Source organism: Rattus norvegicus, chromosome 17 (genome assembly GCF_036323735.1).
Source record: "Rattus norvegicus strain BN/NHsdMcwi chromosome 17, GRCr8, whole genome shotgun sequence".
Classification (NCBI taxonomy): Eukaryota; Metazoa; Chordata; class Mammalia; order Rodentia; family Muridae; genus Rattus; species Rattus norvegicus.
The window spans coordinates 13,239,378-13,249,682 of record NC_086035.1 but is presented as its reverse complement, the minus strand read 5'-3'; the positions used below and the strand labels follow the sequence as shown (position 1 = coordinate 13,249,682).

Genomic DNA, 10,305 nt, shown 5'->3' with positions numbered 1-10,305 from the left:
GAGAGCAAGTAAGAATTATTCCCAGTGTGAAGGAACTCTGTTGAAGTCTCAAGCAGGGTTGCAGGGGAGACAGCCGGGTGCCTAGAAGCTTCTGGAGATCACGGGGCAAGAAGAGCTCTGTGGGTCTTATCTTCCTCTGGCTGGAGACGCATATGGATTTGAGTGACGTGTTACCTCAGAGGTGTCCTAGCCTCCCAGAACTCTAGCTGTTTCTGGAAACCTGGCCCTGTGTCACCTCAGGGATAGGACCAGATGGTTAACCAAGTGAGGGAGGGAGTTGGAGCCTGGAAAGGAAAGGGCTGAGCCCTTGCTGTCTGTCCAGAGGCACCACCCTAGCATGAGCCCAAATATTACAAATGGCAGACATATAAACTGGGGCAGAGGCCTTGGATACCACCGCCCTCTAAGACAAGCATTCTACAAATTCTTAGTGCTGCCTAAAGAATGATGCGTGACAGGCCCTGTAGTTCCAGTCATAGTTGATGGACTGTCTTTGTTAGGGTTTTACTGCTGTGAACAGACACCGTGACCAAGACAAGTCTTATAAGGACAACATTTAATTGAGGATGGCTTACAGGTTCAGAGGTTCAGTCCACCATCATCAAGGTGGAACCATCTTTATCTAAAGGCTGCTGTGAGGAGACTAGCTTCCAGGAAGTTAGGATGAGGTCTTAAAGCCCACACCCATAGTGACACACCTACTCTAACAAGGCCACATCCATTCCAACAAGACCACACCCACTCCAACAAGGCCACACCTCCTAACAGTCTCAGTCTCTGGGTCAAGTATATATAAACCATCACACGCATGCTCTCTAAAGACAAAGGGGGCTTCACGTGCACTGGTTTTGCTTCTTAAACCATGCACATTACTCTCCTTTTGTGTTTCATGATGGAGAAAGGTATCACCAATCCCACTCCATGTTTCCTGCTCCTCTTATGCCCAGGAATACTTATTTGACATCATAAAATTTCCCCCAAGTGTCTACTGGAGAAGAACAGGCTTGCATCCACCCTATGCTTGTGCCCTCCCTCTTTTCTGGCAGTATCCGGCACACTCAAGTTCACCCCCCCATACCTTGCATAAGCTTCTTTTCCTTGTGTTTTTCCTTCAGTTCTAACAAGCTCTGGACAGTAGCTTCTCTCTACAAGGGCAAGGGGCCCTGAGTCGTTGCTCCAGGACAACATAGCACATGTGACCACAGAGACATCTTGAGGTTAAGAATCTTGTCCATGCTGTGGGGTGCTCTGTTGAACCAACTTTGCAGCGAGGGGGGTTGGAGGGGTGGCTGTTCTGAGGCAGGTGAAGGAAAAGTGTTCATTCACTGCCACCCTTATTCCCTTCAACGCCAGGACTGACCTGTGATGTCTGTGGCTTTATGAGTGACCCTTCAATAAAAGAAAAGAATTGAAATGTATAGTCAGCTAACCAACATGGGAACCAAGACTAAAGGCAAGCCCCTCCTCCAATCTTCCTTCTGCAGTTCCTGGGACACGGATCTTCATGTTGTATGCAGGATGTCGTCCTGTGCCACTCAGGAAGTGACCTCTTAGTTTTCACTGTCTTAAGATTCCATCTGCATTGATATTTACTATTTTGTGTGGCCAGGTAGTATCTAGGATAGTCTCATTCCACACATTCATCTCTAGAACTTTCTTCTCTAAAAAAGATTTATTTATTTTATTGATATGAATATACTGTTGCTGTCTTCAGACTCACCAGAAGAGGTCATCAGATCCCATTACAGATGGTTGTGAGCCACCATGTGGTTGCTGGGAATTGAACTCGGGACCTCTGGAAGAGCAGTCAGTGCTCTTAACTGCTGAGCCATCTCTCCAGCCCCTCTAGAACTTTCTTAAGGTGCAAAAATAGAAACTGAGAGCATGTCTTTCCTCTCCGGTGTCCCTGGCTGCCACTTTGAATACCAGGGCCCTCTTATAAGCGGGACCCTACAGGACTAGTGGGTTTGTTACCATCTTGTTTCAGAATTGGCCTGAGGTCCAATGGGACCGTGTGCCAGAGTCTTCCTGGTTTTTAAAGGATAGTGTTTTGTGGTCCTGAGGGATTATTTTTCTCTGTCTGAACATGTCACAGGGTGTGGGGGCTGGTTCCACCTTTGGGGGTCTTCATTTAGGATGTTTCTAATGAAACTTTGGCTCGGTCCACTCAGCTCTTAGGCATAAAGTGCCTTCATGTTGTGTATCCATCCATGCACACATGTGCAACATTACTGCAGTCAGAGTGGGTGACGTGGGAGTAGGTGGCCTTTCTTGTGTGCATTCCTCTACTGTGTGCCTGGAGATGCCCGAGAATTGGAGATAGTTACCCAAGAGGAAGTGGCAGGATGTGAACCTTTCATTTGCGGTGTGCCCTTCAGTGGTTCAGCCAAATAGTGGAGTGTGAGATCATGACAGGCTACGAGAGGGAAGGCCAGACCAGCGACAGGTATATAGGGAGGGGGTCACAGACAGTGAGGTTGAATGAATGTCAGGGTCTGCTAAGGTAGGAGGTAGATGTATGAATGTATTTGAAATGGGGAGGGGCTTCTCATTAGAGTCCATACCCTGGAATAGAAGAGGAAGCCATTCGGCCTGTGCATTGGGAAGGAGAGGGGAGTGAGTTAGGAGTTGAGAAGGCAGCTTTGCGAGGCTGTAAGTCAGGGGGTGGCAAGACTGCCCTTATGTCTAAAAGTATTTTGACAGAACCACTAGGAGCAAGTAGTTTGAGGAACAGGAGAGAAGCAGGACGGGCGTGAAGGTCATCAGGCCAAAGGATGGTAAATCAGGCAGTACAGCTAGAACCAACAAACAGTGGTGCACTTGACGGAGATGGTGGGGGTAAACCAGTGAGCCGGAGATGGTTTGCATCGAGGCAGAAAGGGAAGAGCTGAAGAAGATGCTCCCCCTCCCTTTGTTCTCATTAGAGGTTGATGTTCTCAGCTGCATGGCTTTTAGAGGGCATAGCTCACACATACATGTGCCCAGCATGTGCTGTGGAGGTTAGCCCATCTCGTACTACATGTACCAATGGCGGCAGAGTGCACTCTGACTCCAGAGCCCTTTCCAAGATTCCTTACACCCGCAGGTGTAAGCAGTGGCCAGCGGTGGCTAGCTCCGCTGGACCCTCGGGAGCTCCTTGGCATGGGGACTCTGTATTAGATGTTCCTCTGCGGCTTCCATGGCTTGCACCACAACTTCATCCATTGTTGATGAAAACGGAGAAGGAGGAAGAGATGGAAACCCCAGAAATAGAACTAGACACTTGGGCTCCCTCTTTGGCTATCAGACGATTGCAAAGATGGACGCCCCCCCCCCCCCAACCCAAGTTAGTATTTCTCCAGGAGTCCCCAGCTGGAAAAGAAATGAATGGAGGCCTGGGCTCAGTAAGAAGAGGACCATGTTTACAACATACAGGATGGCTTTGCTGGAGAGATGTAGAACTCAGACGACAGTGGGCAGATCGACCTACCTCATGGGTCCATTCACTGTTCCAAGTAGTTTTCTTTCTCTCTATACCTTCCTCCCATTTTGGGATACCAAAGACTGACTTGTGGGACCGTATTGCCACACTGAATGCATCTCCTCTATCTACTTTTCTATATTAATTTGGTTCTTTTAATTGGCTTATTGAGGAAGGTTGGCCAAATATGACTTATTGGGGCACATCTGTGCTCCCTGAGCCTGGTACCACACACGGTGCTCCCTTCACCCCCTCTCAGGACTCCCATTACAGTCACGTCTTGGTCCTCCCTCATTGTGGCCTTCTGTAAAATCTTACTCAGCTTGGACCATCAGGTAGCCTTTCACTCCAAAGCATCACTCAACACGACTAAGTGGTTGTGTTTGAAGTGGGCCACAATTCTCCACTGGGCAGTATTCTCTGAAAGGCTCAGGCCTCTCTGGTTCAGTGCACCAGGGCTTGAAGACAGAGCAATAAAAGTTACTCCATGTGAGCAAGAAGAATGTTGTGGAATGCTGCCCTCTGAGCAAGATGTGAGCTGGGCCCATCAGTGTTTCACCACAGCTGAGGGGTTCATGAAACCCTACCACTCTCTGTGAATATCAGGAAGTATAATAGTTACTGGGAGAAATATTTTCTTCAGTGGTGTAGCCACGTGTAAGCTATCCAATGTCTTGTAAGTAAACCCTCCCACACGTTCTTGTAAGTAGTCCCGATTAAACTTATTGAGTCATTAAACCAGACTTCAGTAGGTGATCAGGCAGGTTCCAAGAAGAGTAGAAAGTTACACAGATGACTTTCTACCCCACGTGTTCATAAAACAAATCTGATAGGTGAAATAAACACAAGAGAAGGCTCTGGTCCCAAGACCACGATCTTTATAGTGAGGGAGGTGCAGATATCTAAATGGCTTACTGCACCCTGGTACACACCAGTCATTCCAGCAATGGTAGCATCGAGGCAGGATTACAAGTTCAAGATTATCCAAGGCTACACGGCAAGAGACCCTGTCTCAGAAGAGAGAAAGAAAATAGCTTAATCAGAGGTAGGGTTTCCCTGTTTCTTTTGAAGTTGTAAAACAAACGCTTTACCACCACTCACTAAAACCAACTTGTGCTTCATGGGCTCTCTTTAGTAACTTCATTTTTCTGTCATTTTACAGCTGTACATCTGAGAGTACCCCCCCCCTTCTACCAACCAAGCCCCCTGTTCTCTCCTGACACCAGTCCACCACAGCGACTGATCTTTTTGAGGTAGTCTGCCACTCCGCAAAGCAGAGAGAGCTGACGATTTCCAAATTATCTCCCAGCAATCAAAGGCACCCTTCCCAGTGGCTTTCTCTGCTTCTGAATCACCCTTCCTCACTGCCTTGGGTTTCCTGACAATACAAGATCAGGTGCCCCTAATCCCTGGGAGCACTCCCAGCAGGCTTCTGCATCTGTCTGCTGCCTTGAAACCAAAACTCTCTTACCTTCTTCTGATGCTTTAGGCTTGACACACCCTGGAGACAGACGTGCGCAGGGTTGTGAGAAAGACTGCCTTTGCATTCAGAAAAGAAAAGATTAAGAACTCGGAGCTCCTCCTGCACCTGTAGTGAACACCTGAAGAGACTAGTTAAGGTATGAGTTCTTTTGTAAAAGCTTGATTGTGCTTTGAAGTCCCAGAGTTGAGTTTTTGAGTTCCATTTCAATGAGAGAAGCAAGCTCTTTTAACCACTGACATATCTTTTCAGCCCCACCTTTATCTTTAAGTATAAAAACAAAATGAGCTGAGGCGAGTCAGGTGAAGAGCTTACTTATGCTAGGAGTATGGGAGCTGAGGCTGGGGAGACAGCCTAGTCGAGCAGGTCAGCTGCCTTCCATGCGGCTGTGAAGACCCGAGTTGGATCCCCAGTGCACACCTGAAGCTGGGGATATGCATTTCCGCTGGGGAGGTGTGGAGTAGATTCCAGCAGCTCCCTGGACAAGGGCATAGGCCAAAAAGGGGTCCTCAGTTCCCAGTGAGAGACGAGGTCTCAAGAAACAGGATGGCTGAGTACTGAGGACTGACACCCGAGGTTGTCTTATGGCCTCTACATGCACAAGCACACACACAAACACACATGCACACATATACAAAAGTGGGCTCTGTGTGTGTGTGTGTGTGTGTGTGTGTGTGTGTGTATGTTTGTGTTTGTGTGTGTCTGAGAGAGGGGGGAGGGGGAGGGGGATGGGCGGGGTTGGGACGGGAAGGGGGAGGAGGAAGAAGAGGGGAGGGAGTGGGAGAGACAGAGGGGGGGGGGGAAGAGAGCAAAAGCAGTAAGGATACACACAAGTTTGAAAAGACACACTCTTACCCACACAAGTCTAGATATCCGTTTATACAAATGACATCATTTCTGTGAGCACCTGTGTGACAGGGAAGGTCAAGGACAATTTCGGATGAGACAATCAACCTTGAGGCCTGTGAGAGCATTCTCCGTGCTCATTACTCACCAATTCGTAATCAGTTGACGGGCATCCAGGCTGGCTCCCTGTTCCTGGCTACTGTGAATCGATCAGCAGTAAGGCTGATCTCTGAGGGCAGAGATGCCTAGCAGGAGATGACGTCCTTTGAGCACATTCTCAGGAGTGGGTCAGCCAGATGATGTCAGAGTACTACTGCTAAGTTTTTTTGAGGTGCCTCCCCATGGATTTCCATCACAAGTGCATTAAGTTATACTCTCCTAGCTGGGGATAAGGGTTCTTCTTTCTCAACAGCCGCACCGGCGTCGTCTGTCATTTGTTCTTGATGACAAACTCTCTGAGTGGGTGAGGTGCGGTCTGGGTGGAATTTTAATTTTCATATTGGCAATGGCTATAAGATGGAGAGTCCTCAATTAAAAAAATTATATAATCTAGATCTCTGTCATACACATACACACACACATTCACACATACACAGAGACACACACATACTCATACATACACACACACAGACACATAGACAGATACATACACACACTCACACATACAGACACACAAAGACACACATACACACACTTATTCACACACACAAACATACACAGACAGGCACATGACACACATATTTACACATGTACATATACATACACGCACAGACACACGCACACACATGCACACACATGCACACACACTCACACACACACATGCACAGACACACACACGCAGACACACACACACTCACACGCACACTCCTCTGCTGATGTGTAACTGACACAAATCCCCCACCATTCTGTAGCTGCTCCTTTACTCTGATGATTGCTTCTTTTGTGTGTAGACGTTTTAATTTTCATACAGTCCTATTTGTCAATTCTTAGGATTACTTCTGAAGCTATTAGAGTCCTTTTATTATTTAAAGGTTTACGTTATTCGGTGTGTGTGTGTACGTATAACGTGTATATGAGTGCAGGCACTTACAGAGGCCAGAAGAAGGAACCAGATCTCCCATAGCTGGAATTACAGGCAGTTGTGAGATGCCCAGCATGGTGCTCTCACTCATTAGAGTTGGTTCCTCTGAAGGAACAACAAGTGCTCTCAACCTCAGAGCATCTCTCCACCCCCTTGGAGTCCTCTTAGAAGAGCTTTGCCTACTCCAGCATCCTGAAGTGATTTGGGATACATCACTGATGGCCCAGTTAACTTTCTTGATAAATATCCTTCTTCATCCTTTTCTTCTGTAGTTTTCATCTTTAAAACACCCCCCAACACCCTATGGATCAAACCATTGCTATGATTATTGAAGAAGAGTATCTCCCCTTAAGTACCGGCTATCCAGTGTGCCTGGCCCTTGCTTCCCTGCCTATGGGCTGGCTCCATAGTAGTTCCAACCACTGGAGGACCACGGAGTCTTGGAGGAACTCTAGGTGAGCAGTGAAGCCATTTCCACTGGGCAGCAGTTCAGTGCATGTTGCTGTCATTTTAAATAAGCACACCTTGGCTTAAGCAGTTTTGAAATGATTTTTTCTTCTAGTCTAAAACAGACTGAAGTTTCTGAAACCATGTGCGGACATTTGCAAGAGGATTCCATTGCCAACCTTTGATTCTATGCTCTGAGGTAGAGATTGCATTTGCCCAGTCAATGTCTGATGTCTTCCCTCCTCCCTGAGACACAAAAGTCTTACATTATTGCAAATAATAATTTTAATCATCATCTGTTACATAAAATCAACTCTCCCTCTCCCTCCCTCCCTGTCCCTCTCCCTTCCTCCGCCTCTCTCTCTCTCTGTTACACTGGGGATCGAACCCAGGGAACCAAGCATGAAGCATGCTAGGTGAACACTTGAGCCCAGAGTCCCCATTTCTTGGTCTCCAGTGAAGCTGGCTCTGGTTGGGACTTAGTGCTGACCGTGGACATGTAAGCAGCAGAAATAACAGCGAGACGCACCGCTCGTTTCCTGTGATCTCTGACTTGGTCGTCTCTGTGGAATGCATTGGTGATGGCTGGGCACCAGCAGTCTTCCTGAACCCTAAGATTGCCTTGTTGGAAGCCATTCACTGAGAATGCTGGAAAGGAGCATCAGAAGCAAGCCAGGACTGCCTTCTTAGGACTTGTCTATGTGAGATAAAAATACTCCCTACCTTGTTTAACCTGCTGAATCCGCATTTCTGTTTTAAGTGGGTGAATCTAATCATAACTGATTCGCTCCACTGTGCTCAGATACAAGAAACGCCACATTCTTGTCCCCGTACCAAGCAGCAGTACATTTTATGTCTCATCAAAATAGTAAGAAATCCAATCTCATCTATGTGTGCGGAGGAACTGACATAGTTTCTGGACCCCTTGCTGTGTGGAGGACACAAAGTAACTGTTTCTCCATCGCTGTAACAAAACACCAACATAATGTCCATGTAACAAAAGGTTAGGTTGAGCTCATGTTTTGGGAGTGCCCAGTCCAAGGCACAATGCAGAGTCCTAAAGCTAAGAGAGAGAAGAGGAGAAAGAATGGAAGGGTAGGGGTTCCCCAGTCCCTGTAGGCCTAACTCTCAGTGCCTCAAGATCTTCTAGTAAGTTCCACCTCCTAAAGGCCCTGTTGGGAGAGACTTTTCCTGGGGAGGTGTATCACAGTTGTACTCTCTTCAGGAGTACAAGTGAGAGGTCACGTAAAGGAGCACGAGAGACTCAAAAGGCAGCCGGGTCACTGAAAAGCCCACCTCTGTATGACTACTTACATCCATGACATCTCCGGGTGCCTCTGCACAATTTGCAGGCAGTACCACGTGTTTGAGAATCTCCTCTTCTCAGGGTCGATGGCCAGGCTCCTCCCCCACCAGCGAAGGACTGTGACTATAAAGCTGGGGAGGGTGGGGGTGGGTATGAGAATCTTACACCTTTCTGCTTTTCGAGACACGTGCAATTCATTGACTGGGTCTCAGGATCCTCCAGCCTCCGTTTTGGAATGTTTCCACTCAGAGGAATTACTGTACGACCTGCCCACGGTGACTTCTGCTCTCTTTTGTCCCATGGACCTTAGTTGCCTACTCAGAGGAATGGAACCAAATGGCTCACCCAGGCTTCACACGGGCACCAGGATCTTGGCTCACACATTACTCTATCCACTCAAGGTCCTTTGGGCTCCAGCCCTTCTCTCTATCTCTCCTGACTTAGAAGTGGCCCTCTTTGCCAAGGTCCCAGAAGCCTCTCTGCCTCTACGCCTTCTACTTCACATGCCTGCCCACCCTGTCAGCGTATGACACAGAAAGAGGACATTCAACCTTGGTCAGAGTATCTGACTCTGCCTTTCCACCATGCATATACATGGGAGGGCTCCACATTTCCATGGGTCTACAAAGGCCTAGAGGTTCTTAAACTGAGGGTTGTGACACCCACCCACCCCCTGCCCCAGAGCTCCCATATCAGATACGCTACATATTAGTTATAACAGTAACAAAATTACAGTTATGGAGTAGCAATGAAATAATGTTATGGTTAGGAGTTACCACAACAGGAGGAACTGTATTAAAGGGTGGCAGCATTAGGAAGGTTGAGAGCTCCTGGCTTAAGTGGATAACAAGGCAGGAATGTACGTGAGGTACCAGGTTTAAGGAGGATTATCCCTCCTGTCGGCATTCTAAGAGGTCAAACCTAGGCTTTCCCAAGTAAGTGCGTGTTAATACGTCATCCTATTCATTTTAAAAATTAAAACCTTGTTAATATCGCTTTTCTTTATCACCTACACTCTTTGAGAATATCACTGAGTGACAATTCAGTGTCCAACTAGACCTGCCCTGTTCTTACAGGAGTTCACAGCTTGGAGAGTTAAGAGATAAGACGGATGGAAGGATGAAGAAGAAAATCAAGGGGATTTAAGACAGGCTTTCTGGGGTCTGTGGTATTGGTCTGAAAGAAAGCTCGAATGGCTTGCCTTCGCATCAGACAGTCAGTGTAGGGGTCACTGTGTCCCTGTTAGATTAAAAAAAAAAAAGCAGTAATGTGTCACCAAAACAGAAGTCTTATCTCTTACCTTCTAAAGTCCGGGTCTGAAGGGTGTTGACTATGCATTAGTGCTTCCAAAATTCTCGTGTCTGCGCCCATGTCCCTGTGTGCATGCGTGTATGCATGCATGTAAGTACGCATGTGTAGATGCATAGAGAGGCCAGAGATGGATGTCAGGTCTTCTTCAGTGACTCTCCACCTTTGATTCTAAGACATGGTCTGTCACTCAGCCTGGAGCTCACACATTTGCTAGACTGGCTGGACAGTGAATGTGCCCGTCTCTGCCTCCCCAGTGCTGGGGTCACAGGTGAGCTCTCCTCACGTTTGCATAGCAAACACTTTGCTAGTTTAGCCATCTCCTCATCCTAGTCTTTCCAAATATCTAGTGCTAGCTTTCAAGTGCATTTCACACC

The 10,305-nt window shown here is 47.4% G+C and overlaps 1 long non-coding RNA gene across 1 annotated transcript; it reads right to left on the bottom strand.

The window, feature by feature from the left end:
- Window positions 1–703: 703 nt before the first annotated feature.
- On the bottom strand, window positions 704–5,625 carry LOC134482819 (uncharacterized). Its single transcript, XR_010059396.1, has 3 exons — window positions 4,932–5,625; window positions 4,393–4,467; window positions 704–1,389 (listed from the first exon to the last, which is right to left on the bottom strand). It is a non-coding gene; the product is annotated as an uncharacterized LOC134482819 (long non-coding RNA).
- Between the last annotated feature and the right edge of the window lie 4,680 nt (window positions 5,626–10,305).